At 41.9% G+C, this 16,978-nt stretch overlaps 1 protein-coding gene across 3 annotated transcripts in view; it reads left to right on the forward strand.

Moving 5' to 3' along the window:
- The window catches only part of PKIA (cAMP-dependent protein kinase inhibitor alpha), a 45,007-nt gene that overhangs the window by 20,661 nt on the left and 7,368 nt on the right, over positions 1-16,978 (forward strand). Inside the window, exon 1 of one of the 3 annotated variants that reach the window (XM_081323509.1) lies at positions 15,950-16,044. The exons of the other annotated variants lie outside the window; for them this stretch is intronic. The gene's annotated coding sequence lies outside the window, so the exon portion shown is untranslated. Of the gene's footprint in view, positions 1-15,949; positions 16,045-16,978 lie in introns of those variants that run through there. 3 annotated transcript variants of the gene reach the window in all.

Consider the following 16,978-nt stretch of genomic DNA (forward strand, 5'->3'; position numbering starts at 1 on the left):
CAAATCAGCAAGCATCTAGAAACAAACAAAAACATTACTAAAAGCCAACATGGGTTTGTCAAAATCAGATCATGCCAGACAAATCTTATTCCATTCTTTGACCAAGTGACAAAATTAGTGGACCAAAGGAATGCTGTGGATATTTACTTGGACTTCAGTAAGCCATTTGATAAAGTAGATCACAACCTACTAATTGATAAGATAGAAAAATGTGGGTTAGACAGCACCACCACCAGATGGATTCGTAGCTGGCTGACCGGCCATACTCAGCATGTGGGCCTCAATGGAACCGCATCTACATGGAGGGAAGTGTTTAGTGGGGTGCCCCAAGGCTCTGTTCTGGGCCCAGTGCTCTACAACATCTTCATCAATGATCTGGATGAAGGGATAGATGGGGAACTCATCAAATTTGCAGACAACACCAAGCTGGCAGGAATAGCCAACACTCCAGAAGACAGGCTTAAGATACAGAGGGATCTGGACAGACTTGAACACTGGGCACTATCTAACAAAATGAAATTCAGTGGTGAAAAAAGTAAGGTTCTACATTTAGGCAAGAAAAACCAAATGTACAGGTATAGTATAGGTCGGGTAGGCAACCTCGGCTCTTTTATGACTCATGGACTTCAACTCTCTATGCTGACTCAAGAATTCTGGGAGTTGAAGTCCATGAGTCGCAAAAGAGCCGAGGTTGCCTACCCCTGGTATAGGTGGTACCTTGCTCAATAGTAGTAATTGTGAGAGGGATCTCGGAGTCTTAGTGGACAATCACTTAAATATGAGCCAACAGTGTGCTGCAGCTGCCAAAAAAGCCAACACAGTGCTAGGCTGCATTAACAGAGGGATAGAATCAAGATCACGTGAAGTATTAATACCACTTTACAATGCCTTGGTAAGGCCACGCTTGGAATACTGCATCCAGTTTTGGTCACCACGATGTAAAAAAGATGTTGAGACTCTGGAAAGAGTACAGAGAAGAACAACAAAGTTGATTAGGGGACTGGAGGCGAAGACATATAAGGAACGGCTGCTGTAATTGGGTATGTCTAGTTTAATGAAGGGAAGGACGAGGGGTGACATGATAGCAGTGTTCCAATATCTCAGGGGCTGCCACAAAGAAGAGGGAGTCAGGCTATTCTCCAAAGCGCCCGAAGGCAGGACAAGAAGCAATGGATGGAAACTAATCAAGGAGAGAAGCAACCTAGAACTAAGGAGAAACTTCCTGACAGTTAGAACAATTAACCAATGGAACAACCTGCCTCCAGAAGCTGTGAATGCTCCAACACTGGAAGTTTTTAAGAAGAGACTGGACAGCCATTTGTCTGAAATGGTATAGGGTTTCCTGCCTGAGCAGGGGGTTGGACTAGATGACCTCCAAGGTCCCTTCCAACTTTACTGTTACGATTAGGATATGATTAGGATAGCAGTCCTACAAAGTTTGAAAACTCCAGATACATAGTGTTGGACCTAGTGTAGATGGACTGGAAAGTATGTCATGAGGAATGGAGAAATCTGTATAATTTCACTGTACACACTAAACTATAAATAGGAGGATTGATTCATTTAAACAAAAATATCCCTCCTTGTGTAAAGCCACTAATCTGCATTTTGGTCTAAATAGATTAAGGATTTTCCAGCATGTGCCACTTTTGAGCTGTAATAATTGAGGCAGGTCATAACAATTGCTTTGCTTAACAACAGAATTGTTGGGCTCAGTTGTGATTCTAAATTGAGGACTACCTGTATTACTAGTTGAGAACCATTTTGTTAAGTGTATAAGCTCTATCTTCTAGTTTTCCTTAAATATTTTCCTTAAATATTGTTGTTAGCCACCCTGAGTCCCCTTCAGGAGATAGGGCGGCATACAAGTTCCATAATTAAATTAAATTAAATTAAATTAATTATGTTAATGTATCTCTAAGGATTTCTAATAAAGGATTTTTCCTCTCTGGCTTAGCGAAGTTTAAATTGCTCTAGGGTGGAATCAAATAAGCAGTGACAGTGTCATCTTTGGGGCTTTTATGAACTGATGACAAATGACTTTGCTCTCATATACATAAACATCCCTGTATCTATATATGTGCCAGGAACTGATTAACTGAAGGCATGATAACAAGTCAGCACCATTGATTGCACAAATATGATATTATAAGAACTCCAAGAAGTAGGTTAAATGTCAGACAGTCTTGTAATATATTCATTGGGCCTTGAAGAATCAGAAAGCACTAAACAACAACAGGTAATATGATCTGTAGGAAGAAAGCAAGGATATTTGGTGCTTGAATTCTCAAATTTTGGATAAAAGCTGGGCAAGAACCTCAGAGAACTACGGCTATGTTGTTTTGAAGATATCTCAGAAAGATAGCAACACTTTAGAAATAGGCTATTCTTTCTGATTCTGGCAGTTTTTCAAATCTCTTCAGAAACATACAGACATCTTGGATTATGTCTAAGCAAAATCCAGATTGCTAAACAATATCTCAATAAAATGTTAACATGTCTGGAGTCCTCTAACGCAGGGGTCCCAACTTCTAGTCCATGGACCAATACCGGGCCGCAGCATGCCAGCAACTGGTCCCCACTAACAAGCAAAGCCCCATCCGCGAGATGTAGGCTGCACAGAAAACCACGCATCCTCCGGTCCGTGGAAAAACTTCTCTCCAAGGAATTGGTCCCTAGTGCCCAAAGGTTAGGGACCTCTGCTCTAAAGGCTTTGTAGTGTTATTTGATACACTGAGTCTTAGCAAAGTCTGTTGTGATCAATTTCAAATGACTGGTAAAATTCAAATGACCTCGATAAACTGGAACTGACTCCAACCAAAGCAAACACACTGTTGGCAAGTACGGTGTTTCGTGTGGGTCCAGTTTAAATGCACACCAAAAAATAACATTTCTAGAAATCTGGAAGCCTTTGAGATAGCATGGGAAAGTTAATATTTGTTTCTGGAAAGAATGGAAAAATCTAGGAGAAATTATAAGTACACTTGCAAAGATTCCATATAAAATAATTAAAGTAATTCATATGGTTTATTGAATACATATAAATTATATTCATTTTAAATAATTTCAGGCAGTCTTCTCTGAAAACTTATTCTTCTAATTTTGCATATATTTTCAATAATTGTAAAACTAACATAAAACTGCAACAAACCAATTAGTTTTCTTATGCATCAAGGTTTAAGTGGTTGTTTGCATTAAATGATTGAATATGAATAATATTTCTCTGAAACTAGCTTGCTGGATAAATTCTGAAAGGGGGGGGGGTCATTTTAGAAAGTTAAATTGCTGTTCCATAAACTTGCTGAAATCTCTTTATCACTCTAGTAGGTTAATTCCTGGAAAGAATTGAAAAAAGGTTTCTTTCCTGGTTCTCTTAAACTTTCAGTATATTAACTTTCCTTTTGAAGAAAAAGCTTTAGTTCTTCATACCTGTTTTGAAAGATGGGCCTGATATAAAAATGCCTACTGAATTGACTTCAACTTTTTTAAAATGAACCTGCTTCCTTTTACAAATATTGTAATATGTCAGTTTGGATCAGTAAAACAAGATTAAACAAATTCTTTAGTGTATTGTAGTAGAAAACTAATGTGCTGGTTCCTCCTTAGTAGATTCCTTCAAATGTTAGAAGAGCCATAGTGATCCATCCATCTCTGGTGATCCCTGTTTTATTTCAAAAATATTTGAACAAGAGGTGCAGTGACAATTTGCTAATTAGAATAGATCATATTGTGAATACTATACTGAATCTATTTATGTGTTCAAGTTTTTAATATCTTCATTGTGTCCTTTTCCTCTTTTTTTGGTTTAAGTATAAGCATGAAATGAAAGTTAGAATTTTGTAATCTCTACCCCATAAACATAAAATATGGGCTTGGATAATAATATCAGGTTTTAAAAATTATTTCTCAATATCATTTTAATCCTCAAACCAGGACTGTAGCTATACTAGAAAAACAAAACTCTGGGAATCCTAGATTTACAACTGAATTTACAATTCTACTGTATCCATTCCAAAAGTTTGCATTTATGTGAATTTAGGCAGTTGTGCAAAATTAAATATAAATATTGCATTGTTTACCTTATGACAAGATAAATGTTAGCTTAACTAGGTAAATTATCAACTCCATGAATGTCAGATAAACTCCAAATACAGGGGCAAAGATAAGCACTTGCCTATAACACTACTGCATTGGAAACCCTAATACTATTCCTGTTTCAGCTGCTATTTTTTGTAGCAAGGCTTAGCAGTGTGGCACAAACAACATATGACATTGACACTCCCTCATCCAGGATCCCATTACATACCCCAACTCCTGCCCACATAGCAGTTCAAAAGCATGCAAATTTGAGTAGATAAATAGGTACCATTTCAATGGGAAGATAACAGCGTTCCATGCACCTCTGTGGATAGTCATCCTGGCCAGATGCTGGCTTCTCAGCTAAGAAACAGAGATGAGCACCACCCCCTAGAGTTGGACACGACTGGATAGGGCAGGGGTCGGCAACCTTGGCTCTTTTATGACTCGCGGACTTCAACTCCCAGAATTCCTGAGCCAGCATAGCTGGCTCAGGAATTCTGGGAGTTGAAGTCCGCGAGTCATAAAAGAGCCAAGGTTGCCGACCCCTGGGATAGGGGAAACCTTTACCTTTATCTACTGCTGTATACTTGAAAAATATTTACTTATTGACACCATGCTATGTCTCAGATGTACAAGGCACACACTGATATATACATAGTCAATATACATAGAGAAAATAATGAAAAAATACTGAAGCAGCTAGCGGGATAACATTAGAAACAGAGAAAAAGCCATTTTCATTACTTAGAATGTTCCCAGTAATAGCTTTATCTTCTGTCTTTTCAAGAATTGTATTTTTATTGTTATCATATCTTGTTGTTAATAGAATTCTTAATGGAAGTATACTTTTTCTAAATCTTGATATAAAGTTTACCTGTGTTTTCAACAAGCAGCACAAAATAAACTATTTCTAGGTAGACAGCTGTGGTTGTTTCCTCTTCTCTCTCTACTTAAATATTTTAAAATCAATTACAATGATATCTCAATATTTATCATTAATTAGTTCCAGGAGGCACGAGTACTAAAAAAGATTAGTACCAAGCAAACCATATGGCTTATCACATAACCCTTTGTTTTGGCTGGAAAAGATTTCCTATCTGTCCCTTTTCCTGTCTCAGCAACCTTCCCAGCATGGCCTACTTCCTGTCTGCCCTCTGTGGCTGTCCCCCACTTCCTTTTGCAGCACGACGAGTACCAAACACATGATGAGTATCAGGACATTTTTGTATCAAAAGTTTTGAAGCAATCAAGTACCAAGGTACCACTATAATATCTGTCCTCAGTAGCATATTGTCTAAAGTTTACTACAAAACTTGTTCATCAGTCAAAGATATAAAGTCCCCAGTAACTGACAACACCAAGAAGTAAATACCACAGAGCTTAAAGAGGTATTTTTAATTCTAGTCAGAGTAGTAACATAATATTGAGTAAATTCCCAGACACACTGATAGCAAGTCAACTAAAGGAGGCTCTCTTACATTTGCTCCATGATTGGTGTAAGTTACATCTTCTTGTACCAATTGAACTCCTTCCCCACTTTCTACAGATTGTCATAAGGAGAAGAAGTTAAGTTTTCACTTTATTTTTGTATTAATTACAGCTTACCACCTAGACAAAATGTGGCTAATCTTTTATTGGGATAAGGAAGTAGGACATTTTCATAATCCATAGGGTTAGGATTTCTGATTTCTCTATGCATGTATTTAAATTCGTATACTCAAGGCTGTGCCCATTGTTTTAATATTGGATCAGTTTCAACATTTTTATTTGCTTAAATGATTTTATTTTTTAATTAACACAGACATTGGATGTGGAAAGCAATAATAATAATATGCAGCTATCATGAAAAGAAAAAGGCTTTAAAGCATCTTTAATTGATTGATGAAGTATATTCATTGCCCATTAGTAATTACAATTTTATGTAGGTCATGAAAACAAGATTTATTGTAAGCTTCCACCTTCATGGATTGCTGTAAACAAACAGTCTGATAGGGATAATTAGTATGTGACATTGGACTAAACTAATATAAGAGTTCCACTGTTGTTTGTTTTAAAGGGAAAAGGGAAAAGAGCTTTTGCACTTTATCTCAGAACTCAGCTTTGGAGTTAAATTGAATTTAAAAAGCTTCCTTGGGTTTCCAAAGAAAAAGTGAGATATAACTTTAAAATTAGTAGTATGAGTAGCACACTATTATACATCTTTATATTTAAAGAATCAGAGATTTTGATCCAGGAAATATAGTCTTTCACAGTTTTACTGTTTCTACTGTGTTAAGCTCTTTGTGTTTGATGTGCATCTTCATTTTTAGCTTGGAAAACCAAGCTTTTTAGTGGTAGTTTTAATTTAAGAGAAGACAAAGTGAGAAAAAAATATTTCTTACGTGTCTCTTTTCTGGTATGTTCAAAATCTCTTAAATAATCCTTGAAAAATCTTTCTTTCCATTCCTCTCCACCCTTTCTTCTATCATTCTTGCTGCTTTCTTTCCTTGCCTGTCCTGTATTGGTATGGGTATCAACATATCTGGAACATGATTCCAGATCACCTGAGAAATTAATACTATGGTAAAAGTCAAATTTGAACAAAATGGGAAAGATGTTCTGCTGAAATGCATGGGTTTAATAAAGAATTAATATGATTTACCATTTTAACAATTAAAATTAATCTTAAAGCTCTAGAAGGAACTTTGGACAACTTAAGGTGCAACTTAACTGGTTCCTCTGCAGTCCAGAACCTAAAAAAATGAGGGCCTTGCCTTGTCTTATTTCTAGGCCCTTCATCAGCCACAGAGTACCGGTATGTTATTTTCTAGTCCTCCTGTTGTTTTGCTTATTTGTTTGGCTGTGGAGACTGGTACCTCCCTGAGGTCCAATTCAAATAGCTATCTGTGGCACACCTGCAGTTCCTTGTTCAAAGACTCGACTGAAAACATGGCCTTTTTGCCAGCTGCAGGAGGTTGGATGTAGCCTGTGATACCCCTCCCTCTGTGCTCACTGCACTTTATGGGATTTTGTTTCCCCCCCCCCCCCAAAAAAAAACCCTCTCTGCCCTTTTCTCCTTTTGTCTAGCAGTTCTATCATTCTGGCTATATTCTGTTTATAACCCACCATAACTCTTTTCTCTACCTATTCCGATGGCTTTTCTACTTTTATATGATCTTATTTCCTCCCTTACCCTTCCCCCCCCCATCAACAGCAGACCATCTGCTGTCAAGTTCTCATCAAATCTCCCTGGCTTCCCTCACTATCTTTTCTACACCATCATACTCAACACCTATTGAAGCTGCAATTTTTCTAATGCTTCACATAGGGGAAAAGTATCTGCAGTATTTAGTTTCAGTAGAAGACCATAACAGTATGGTGCTATCTCATATAGAGTTTTACTGATGAGAAAGAAAATGCCCTTTCCCCCTGCACTTTTGCAATTGATAAAAGGAGCAACTTTAAGAAAAAAGAAATAAAAACTATTTTAAATTTATAGAGGCCATGAAACAATCTTATTATGACATTGCCCTCTAGCTGCAGCGTTTTAAGAAAAATCTATTCTAAAATGTAATAAAAATAATATAATAAAGTATAAAACATAAAAGTGACCCTACCCAAAACCAATGTGGTTTTTGAATTGCTGCACAAAACTCAATTCTTGCAATTGCTCATACCAACCGCTCTAGGCCTGGAAACAGCATTGTGCTGGAAAAAGAGAGCCCATGCCATTCTCACTGGTGCTTTGTGTCCCAGAATGGCATGTGTCCCTGAGGTTGATATGGATTTCAGTGGAATTTAAATGCAGTAAACAAACTAGCCTCAAACTATCTGTTAAGGGATAAAACAGTGTGATCTGGTAAAGGTAAAATTATAGTTTCTGAGCTTACGTCCTTCTAATAATGATGAATTTTGGCTCACATTAGAATCACCATTTGCAGTTTGTGAACATTTCATCCTTGTCCTAGAAAAAGGTCTGTCAGATCTGAATTATGGATGCATGAGAGAACCTCTTGTTAGTTTGAAGATTTTTTTGAGGTAATTCTCTTGTGGAAAGCTTTAATGAATTTATGAGCCCCAGTTTAGGTTCTTTACTAGATTAAAGTAGTGTGTTTGAGCAGATGGCTGTGTCACATGCCGTTTATATATAAGTTGCTTGGAGATATTCAATATGGCTATATTTAGCTTGCATAAAATGTTGTACCTAATCCCTGTCCTCCTGTTTATCAAATAACTGTTCTAGTGACTCCATGAAGGCTCTTAGCGTTTTTTAGATTTGGCTGTGCTTGAGCAAAGGAAAACAAGAGGGGGAAACCACACAAGTAAAGAGGTTAAGCTAAAAATATCCAAGTACTTGTAAAGAGAGCAGGTCTGCCTCAAGAGCGTTCTTCCATTTGAAAGCAGTTGGTTATAGAAGCTGATTAAAAGGCACCAACATTTCCAATATCTGCATTCAACCCAAACTCCACTCCTTCACTTCAGGAGGGGATAGCTATAACCTGCTAGAAAAGTGTTTATTAGATGCTGCTACTACCACTGACATAACATCCTGTATGAGCAAGTGCAGAAATTTTGGTGGAAGTGGGGACCATACTAACAAAAATATCTTAGCTTAACTCTGCTGTTCAGTTTTAAAACCAATTCATAGTTTTAGGTACCAATTCTTAAGTGCCCTGCAGATGGATACTTTAAACTTTTCCTTCCTTTTTTGATCATAACATATATATTATACATAAGGGAAACAAAATAAATTGTTTCATAAAAAAGAAAACAGAAGTAGACATATTGATTAAATAATAAAATATCAATAAATAATTATAATTTTTATCAAGATGTGTTGAAGGAAAAAGAATAGGACCTTCAATGCCCCTTCATTTAAAAGCTTACATTACTTTGGTCTTTTTACCAACATGGTTATATTTTTCTTGTTCTTTCAATGTGTGTCTGGGAAGAGATATGTAAACATGTCTTCATTTGTAAATAGAGTTCTTTAACTGATGAAATTGAAAAGATCCAAAACTCTTATTTGCATTATGTGGGTTTATTTTTCATTCCTGCCTGGTTTTTGTTATCCTCCATATATTTTATTCTTCATATTTGTATGTTATTTTATATTGTATTGTGTTTTTTTTTCATTTCTTATTTTCCTCTTTGAACCACCCACAGTTGTTAGGCGGCATGTATATTTAAAGAAATAAATTATTCTTTCAAGACTTGCACCAGTTTGTGGCCTTCCACAGAACACAATTCAAAAAACACTGCTCTAATATGCTACATAGACCAGGGCTTTTCAATCTTTTTACCCATTGTACCACTTTTAGGATAAGGCAATGTCCGAGTACCACCAGTCGCTCAGCAAGGTGTCAAAAACTTGACCCAAAAAAGGAAAAAAAATGATAAAGTACAGGTAGTCCTCGACTTACAACAATTCACTTAGTGACTGTTCGAAGTTACGACGGCACAGCAAAAGGTGACATGACCATTTTTCACACTTATGACTGTTGCAGCATCCCCAGGGTCATGTGATTTACATTCAGATGCTTGGCAACTGGTTCATACTTATGACGGTCATAGTATCCCAGTATCTTTGACAAGCAAAGTTAATAGCCGGGGGGGCATCTCATCACTCAGGTTGCAGGGTGCCTATGTGGAGGGAATCAATGGGTTTCTGGTGGAGGGGGGTGGGACTGGGGTGGGTGCCCTCCTTCCTCCCTCTCTCCCATTGTCCCTTCCTTCCTTTCTTTCCTCCTCCTTTGTCCCTTCCTCTTTCCCTCCCTCCCTTCCATTGTCCCTCCCTCCCACAAGTTGCAGGGTGCCTGTGTGGGGGGGGGGGAATCTATGGGTTACCATTGTGAGTGGGCAGGAGGGAAACCAAACTTTTCAATAGGCATGTTACTGTTTACACCCTGAAGGGCAAATATCCCTACCTTCTTTCTTTCCTTTCTTCCTTCCCTCCCTTTGCCCCTTCCTTCCTTCCCTCCCTTTTTCCCACTGTCCCTACCTTTCTTCTTTCCTTCCTTTCTTCCTTCCCTCCCATTGTCCCTACCTTTCTTCTTTCCTTCCTTTCTTCCTTCCCTCCCTTTGTCCCTTCCTTCCTTCCCTCCCTCTCTCCCACTGTCCCTACCTTTCTTCTTTCCTTCCTTCCTTGTTTTTTTTTCTTTTAACTTGATCATATTTGAAGAAGTTCTTTTTATTCCTCCACCAACCTTGGTTCATTCTCAGCAGTTGACAATTCTGGGCTTCTTCTTTTGTCACCTTTTTGTTTTTCCAGTTCTTCCCTAAGATTTTTGGGCTGCTTCTTCTTTTCTCCTCCATTCTCTGAGCAATTGTGCTTTCAACTCCCCCACCCCAACCCGTCTCATTTCCCCGTTATGTCCTCTTGCTACAAGGCACTCTCGGTTTAGGAAAACCACTTTCTGAAGTCCAAGATAGGGAGGTATCAGACACAGTCACGCTTCCGTTGCAGTTGCCCTTAAAGTCCCGAAATTGGGCTTATTTTGCTTCCATAAAGATCATTCTTTCCTACGCAGGCTTTGGCTGCCTCAGGAGGCGCGGGGGGTCTTGCTCCTTATCAGAGATACGCAGAGGGAGGCCAGAAATCCACCCTCAGATGGGGGCGGTGGGGTGGGGGCAGAGCCTGGGCCTGGGTGGGTGGCGCCCAACGGCCTCCTCGGGGACCCACCCGTTGGAAAAGGACAACGGCATCAGCGGCCACAGAGAAGGCAGGCGCAGCACTGAGGCGATGGATGGAGCGCAGTCTGGGAGGATGCGGCGTCTCCGCAGCCTCACTTTGGAGGGGACTCGCTACCCATCTGTCCTCCCTCCTCCGCAGCTCCTTCCCCCGGCGCTTCACGTCTAGCTCTACAGCAGGCCTGCAATGGGCGATGGGAGAGGAGAGGGCGCAGGGCCAATCTGGAGCCCTGCTAGGGGGCAAGCCGGCATGAAGAGAGAAAGAGAGAGAGAAGGGAAGCACAAGTGCCTGTCTCTCCTCCCCCCCTCTCTCTCTCCAAATGGTGGAGGACTTGGAGCCATAGTTGAAGGCTGAAATGCCTTCAACTGTAACTGCTGGCACGTGTGTGTGTGTGTGTGTGAGGAGGGATCAATGCTGCTTTCCAGATGATAAGTGTTTCTTCGGGGCTCAGCAGACGCACCAGGATCAGTGCTGCTTTCCAGGTGATTGGTACTTATTCGGGGCTCAGCAGCTCCAGCTGGAGCCTGGTGCTGATCCCGGTGCTTCCTTTGAGCCCTGACAGCCCCGAAGAAGCGCTGATCAACTGCAAAGTGGCACTGATCCTGGCGCTTGAGCCCTGGCAGCCCCAAAGATGTGTTGATCAGCTGCAAAGTGGCGCTGATCCTGGCGCTTGAGCCCTGGCAGCCCCAAAGATGTGCCCATCAGCTGCAAAGTGACACTGATCCTGGCGCTTGAGCCCTGGCAGCCCCAAAGATGTGCAAAGCAGCGCTGATCCTGGTGCTTGAGCCCTGACAGCCCCAGCACAGGGTCACCACCTCCCTCCCAGCCTCCTCACTGGCCAGGGCTGCCACCGGGAAGCCATCGACCTGCCAGGAGCTCTCTGTGGACTGGAACTCCTCAGTGGAGGTCAAGGCCGGCCATACAGAGTCGTCAGCTGATCGGCGCATACAGCCGGCCCCAACCTCCACTGACAGGCTCCAGTCCACGGAGAGGTTCCAGCGGGTCAACGCAGCAAGGCTGGTGCATGAGCACGATGGGGGGAAGGAAGGCGATGCCATGTACCACCAGCCCGGTGCTCACATGCCACCAGTGGTACGCGTACCACCGGTTGAAAAGCACTGATATAGACAACTACATGCTGTCATTGAAGTATGCACAGGGGATTTAGTTTCCATGTCTGCTCACCTGGGGTGAGATCTGTGAAGTGAGGCTGACAGTCTTCTCAGCTATAGCATCATTGATATGGAACTTTTCCAATGAAGGTCTACCAAAATCCTCCATGTCATAAAACCTTATTTATTTAATACAATTTCTGCCCCACTCTAAGCTGATGCAGTAGCTCAGCAGTTAAGACACTGGGCTTGTCGGGCTAAAAAGCTGGAGGCCCACCTTCAGGACCCAGCACCATGTAACAGGGTGAGGTCCTGTGCTGTTACATCAGCCATAAAGTATTATGCAGTGCATATTGTGCTGCCACCATGTGGTTGTTTGGGAACTACAACATTTATGTTAATTTGTTCAGCCAATCCCTCCCATTTGTGACGTACCTCCTCCTCCTTCTTAACCCTGAATGTTCTTTCACTCCCTGGCACCATTTTTTACACGTGGTCTGCTCTCATGGTAGGACCATTACTGTCTGTGACCTTGGAATACTGTCCATTTCATCATCTACTACATCTTGTGTGCTGTAATCTTCTTTGCATGCAAATAAAGGTACTCGTGGATGATAAAAAGGTAATTTCATGAGTTCTGCTATCTGGCAAAGGCTGTCAGAAGTAATAGTATCCATTTATACAGACCAGGCACAGGGGTCTCAGCAAGTGGATACATCATTAAACAACAGTTGGAGTCAGAATAGTTCAAGACAGTAGAATTTCTACAGCCTGCAATCCATATGTGTGTCATATCTACAAGCAAGCTCAGTGCAATCCGCCATCTTGTGAAAGCACACGGTCGCACAAGCTTACTGCACATCTCCTGTGTATGCTGAAAACTGTTTCTGTACATTGGACTGTGTTATAAACCCTGTCTAAGCTGCAATTCGTCTTCTTAAAGAGACAGTACCCATTTTTTGCAAAACATGAAAAATGTCTAGACAAGGCTCTGAACACTCTTTTATTACTGAATCAACACAGATACATCATGCTTCTGACCACACAGATGTACAGGGAGCTGATTCTGCTGAGCAGAGTGTAAAACCCAAACGCACAATAATACCAACACAGAAACTCAGAGAAAACTATGAGACAATTAGAAATGAATTTTCCAGTAATCTGTCAGACCTATGGGACAGAACTGCACACTGCATGTCAGTTTTGCCGTGCTTTAATGATAATCCTGCTGAATTAAGAGAGACTATAGATCGGCTATCTGCAGCCTATGAACGTTACCAGCGGCTGTCTGCAAAATACACAGCCTTCTTAAAGGACTCTAATATAGATGACTCCTCAGCAGAACTAACCAAGGCTGATGCACTAAACCACCAAAGAGATCTCCTAGTGCAAGATGCAAAGGATAAGACAGAACTCCGTATTGCTCAACTGCAGGAGGCCAGTTCTCATAGATCCACATCAACTAAACTCACAGCACGTTCTTCTAGATCCTCTCGCTCCAGGACTTCAACATTAAGTGACAAGCTGTTAGAGGCCCGTGCACATATAGAAGCAAAGAAAGTGCAAGTTTCCTTTGCCAGAAAGGAAGCTGAAATAGAAGCTCAGAGCAAGGCCCGCCAAGCAGAGGTGGAAGCTCAGAGCAAGGCCCGCCAAGCAGAGGTGGAAGCTCAGAGCAAGGCCCGCCAAGCAGAGGTGGAAGCTCAGAGCAAGGCCCGCCAAGCAGAGGTGGAAGCTCAGAACAAGGCCTGCCAAGCAGAGACGGAATCCCAAATAAAGATTCTTTGAATAGAAAGGGAAGAAGCAGCTGCCCTAGCAAGGCTAAAGGTCTTTGAACAAACAATGAAGGAAAGCACTAATTCAGATTGTTCTATCCCAACAGAAATGGAAGATCCAGTTGAACGCACCAGTAAATATGTGCTAAAGCATAACATTTGCAATGATACAGAGCCATCTTCTGTACCTCCTACGAACAACACTGTTCTGACTCTCAACACAGAGACCCCAAACCTGCAAAAGCCTGAGCCTCTTCGAATCCACAACACAAGTGCATCAACACTTCAAACAGCACCACCTCCTGCCAATGACAAGGTAACTTCCAGCAATAAGCAACAGTTTAATCAACAGCCAGCACAAGCCTTAGAGACTAAACCACAGCTGAATGCTCTTGCAACATCATTCTATCCTGGTATACCTCACCCTTATTCACCAGACAACTTTCATACCCAAGGGGTCCCACAAGTTTCTTTGGCACCAAGGAGTGAGAGATCAGACCTCTCTGACTTCGCCAGATACATGATTTGCCGAGAGCTCATCAACACTAGCCTCTCAAGGTTTGATGACTGTCCAGAGAACTTCTGCTATCTGGCAAAGGCTGTCAGCAGTGATAGTATCCACTTATACAGGCCAGGCACAGGGGTCTCAGCAAGGGGATACATCGTTAAACAACAGTTGGAGTCAGAATAGCTCCCGTCCTTGCCCCAGTTCCTGCCAATCTAGCAGTTCAAAAGCATGCAAATGTGAGTAGATGAATAGGTACTAGTTCAATGGGAAGGAAACAGCACTTCATGATGTCAGGATGGCCACAAAAATGTGTTTGGACAGCGCTGGCTCAATGGCCTTGAAACAGAAGATTACCTCCCCCTATAGTGGGAATGACTAATGGACAAAAATCAGCAGGGACTCCTTTATCTTTTTTACTATCTCAACTACGTGAGACTGGACAGTTTACTGTAAAAAATAAAGTAATAACATAAATAATAAAGATTTTTTTTAAAAAAAGCAATTGGGCAATGAAATTGTAAGCTACATAGCTTCCTCCTATTTTGGTGTGCTTTGGTACTATTTATCTATTGTTTAATTTGACCCTCATTTTATGATAGTCTCAACCAGGGCTTTTTTTCTAAAAAAAAAAAAGGTGCCGGAACTCTCATCTTGTTATTTATTTATATAATTTTATTTATATATTTATATAATTAAACAATTATATATTCAATTCTTAACATACATTTTGTTCCATATATAAATATAAAAGCATGATAGGCTCTGTATTTGTACGATGGCTGATTATCTCAGTGTGCAGAAACATGGATAACTACAAACAGAAGTTGCAACCCCTCTCCTTTTCACTGCATGGGAGTTCAGACCTGCGATGAACTGGGCTGATAGATCTAGAATCTCATATAATTATTTAGTGACAGCAGTCTATTTTATAACTCTGTAATAATATCAGACACAGGTATGTGATATGCTGTCCAATTCAAAGATTAGTTGTGGATTCAAAGAAATAAGAAATACTGTCAGACTATCTATACGGATTTTTTACTGACCCAGATCTGTGTATTTGCATAGTGTGTTTTATCAGTAACTGAGCGGCTGAGCAAAGAAGCCCTTGGGCGGCGTCGAGGCGCTGCCAAGCAGCGCTCAGCCGCTTGGAGAGCTCTGAGTTGTGCAGCCGGAGCTGCTCTTGCGCGATCTGCCGCCGCTGCACGCACAACCAGACATGATGGCGTTCCATGGGCCGCCCGCTTCACCTCCGGCTGGGCTGTCCAGGGCGGCGGCGAGAACGGCCCACCGCTCAGCCGCTGGCGGGCGCCTCCAGGGTGTAGAAGCCCACAAACATCTTCCCGGACTACAAATAGCGGCCGGGGCAGAAGAGCCGGGGCAGCCGGGAGCCTGGCGGACACTGCTCCACTTGCCTGCCGGGGCCGTCGGCACCTCCCGGATGGACGCCTGCCTGTGCCGGCTAGGCCAACACACTCCACGATACTGCCGGCCGGGCGGGGCTGGCCCTGGGCAGCGGCTGCATGATGGGGGCTGCGGCGGTGCCCTGCAGCAGCCTGGTCTACAGCAAGCCAAGCCCCCTGCCTTCCCCACCATGCCAAGGAAGCTGGACACCCGCTGGGGGACTTCCAGGACATTGTGGCTATTTATGGGCTGCAGGACTGCGAGGTGTCTGACACAGACACCCCAGGCTGCCCCCCTGAGCTCCCTCCCCAGCCCCTGGGGTTCAGCTGCGCTGCCCATTTGGTCCCCCTCTAGCAACAATGCCAGCTGCAGCTCCGTGTCTGGGTTTCATCACACAAGGAACGCACAGCCGGGAAAGACCAACGTGGATATGGTTCAGAGACACACGCTAACTACCCCCCAGGTCCAGCACCGGGTAGGCCACCAGCTGGCTGACAGGTGAGCATAAGGAAGAAGTGCACATGCACTCTGCAAAACCCACCTCCCACTCCTTGCCCTTTCTTATTTACCCAGTTGAGATGGTACAAAGTTCCTGACAACTAGCCTTCGCTGCAGACAACTTCTTTGTGCAAAGTTTGCTTCCTCTATTGGATTTTGAAAGCCAATAGGAATTGCTACACAGCTTGTTGAAAAGGTTTTTTTTCCCCAAAAAAAGGTGCCGGAACGCCGTTCTGAGCGTTCTATGAGAAAAAAAGCCCTGGTCTCAACCCTTATTTTGGAGACAGGGTATATAGAAGAGTCACTATTGAGTATAATTGAGCATTGAGTATAATTGTATATGGTACAATAAGAATTATTATTAGTACTGCTTAGGGATTTTATGTCCAGTATCCTATTGGATAAACTCCTCCAAACCCTTCATCTCATATGAAATTTCACTGTAAATCAAGTATATTGCCAAAAAAGCCAACAGTATCTGCCAAAAAAGCCAACATAGTGCTAGGCTGCATTAACAGAGGTATAGAATCAAGATCACATGAAATGTTAATACCACTTGGAATGCTGCATCCAGTTTTGGTCATCACGATGTAAAAAAGACATTGAGACTCTAGAAGGAGTACAGAGAAGAGCAACAAAGATGACTAGGGGACTGGAGGCTAAAACATACAAAGAATAGTTGCTGTCTAGTTCAGGGGTCTGGCTGAGGAATTCTGAGAGCTGAAGTCCACAAGTCATAAAAGGGCCACGTTTGAAGACCTCCAGTCTAGTTTAATGAAGAGAAGGACTAGGGTTGACATAATAGTGGTGTTCTAAAATCTCAGGGGTTGCCATAAAGAAGAGGGAGTCAAGCTATTCTCCAAAGCACCTGAAGACAAGACAAGAAGCAATGGGTGGGAAATAATCAAAGAAAGAAGCAACCTAGAACTAAGGA

The sequence above is a fragment of the Vipera berus genome, assembly GCF_964194415.1.
Source record: "Vipera berus genome assembly, chromosome: 3".
Taxonomy (NCBI): Eukaryota; Metazoa; Chordata; class Lepidosauria; order Squamata; family Viperidae; genus Vipera; species Vipera berus.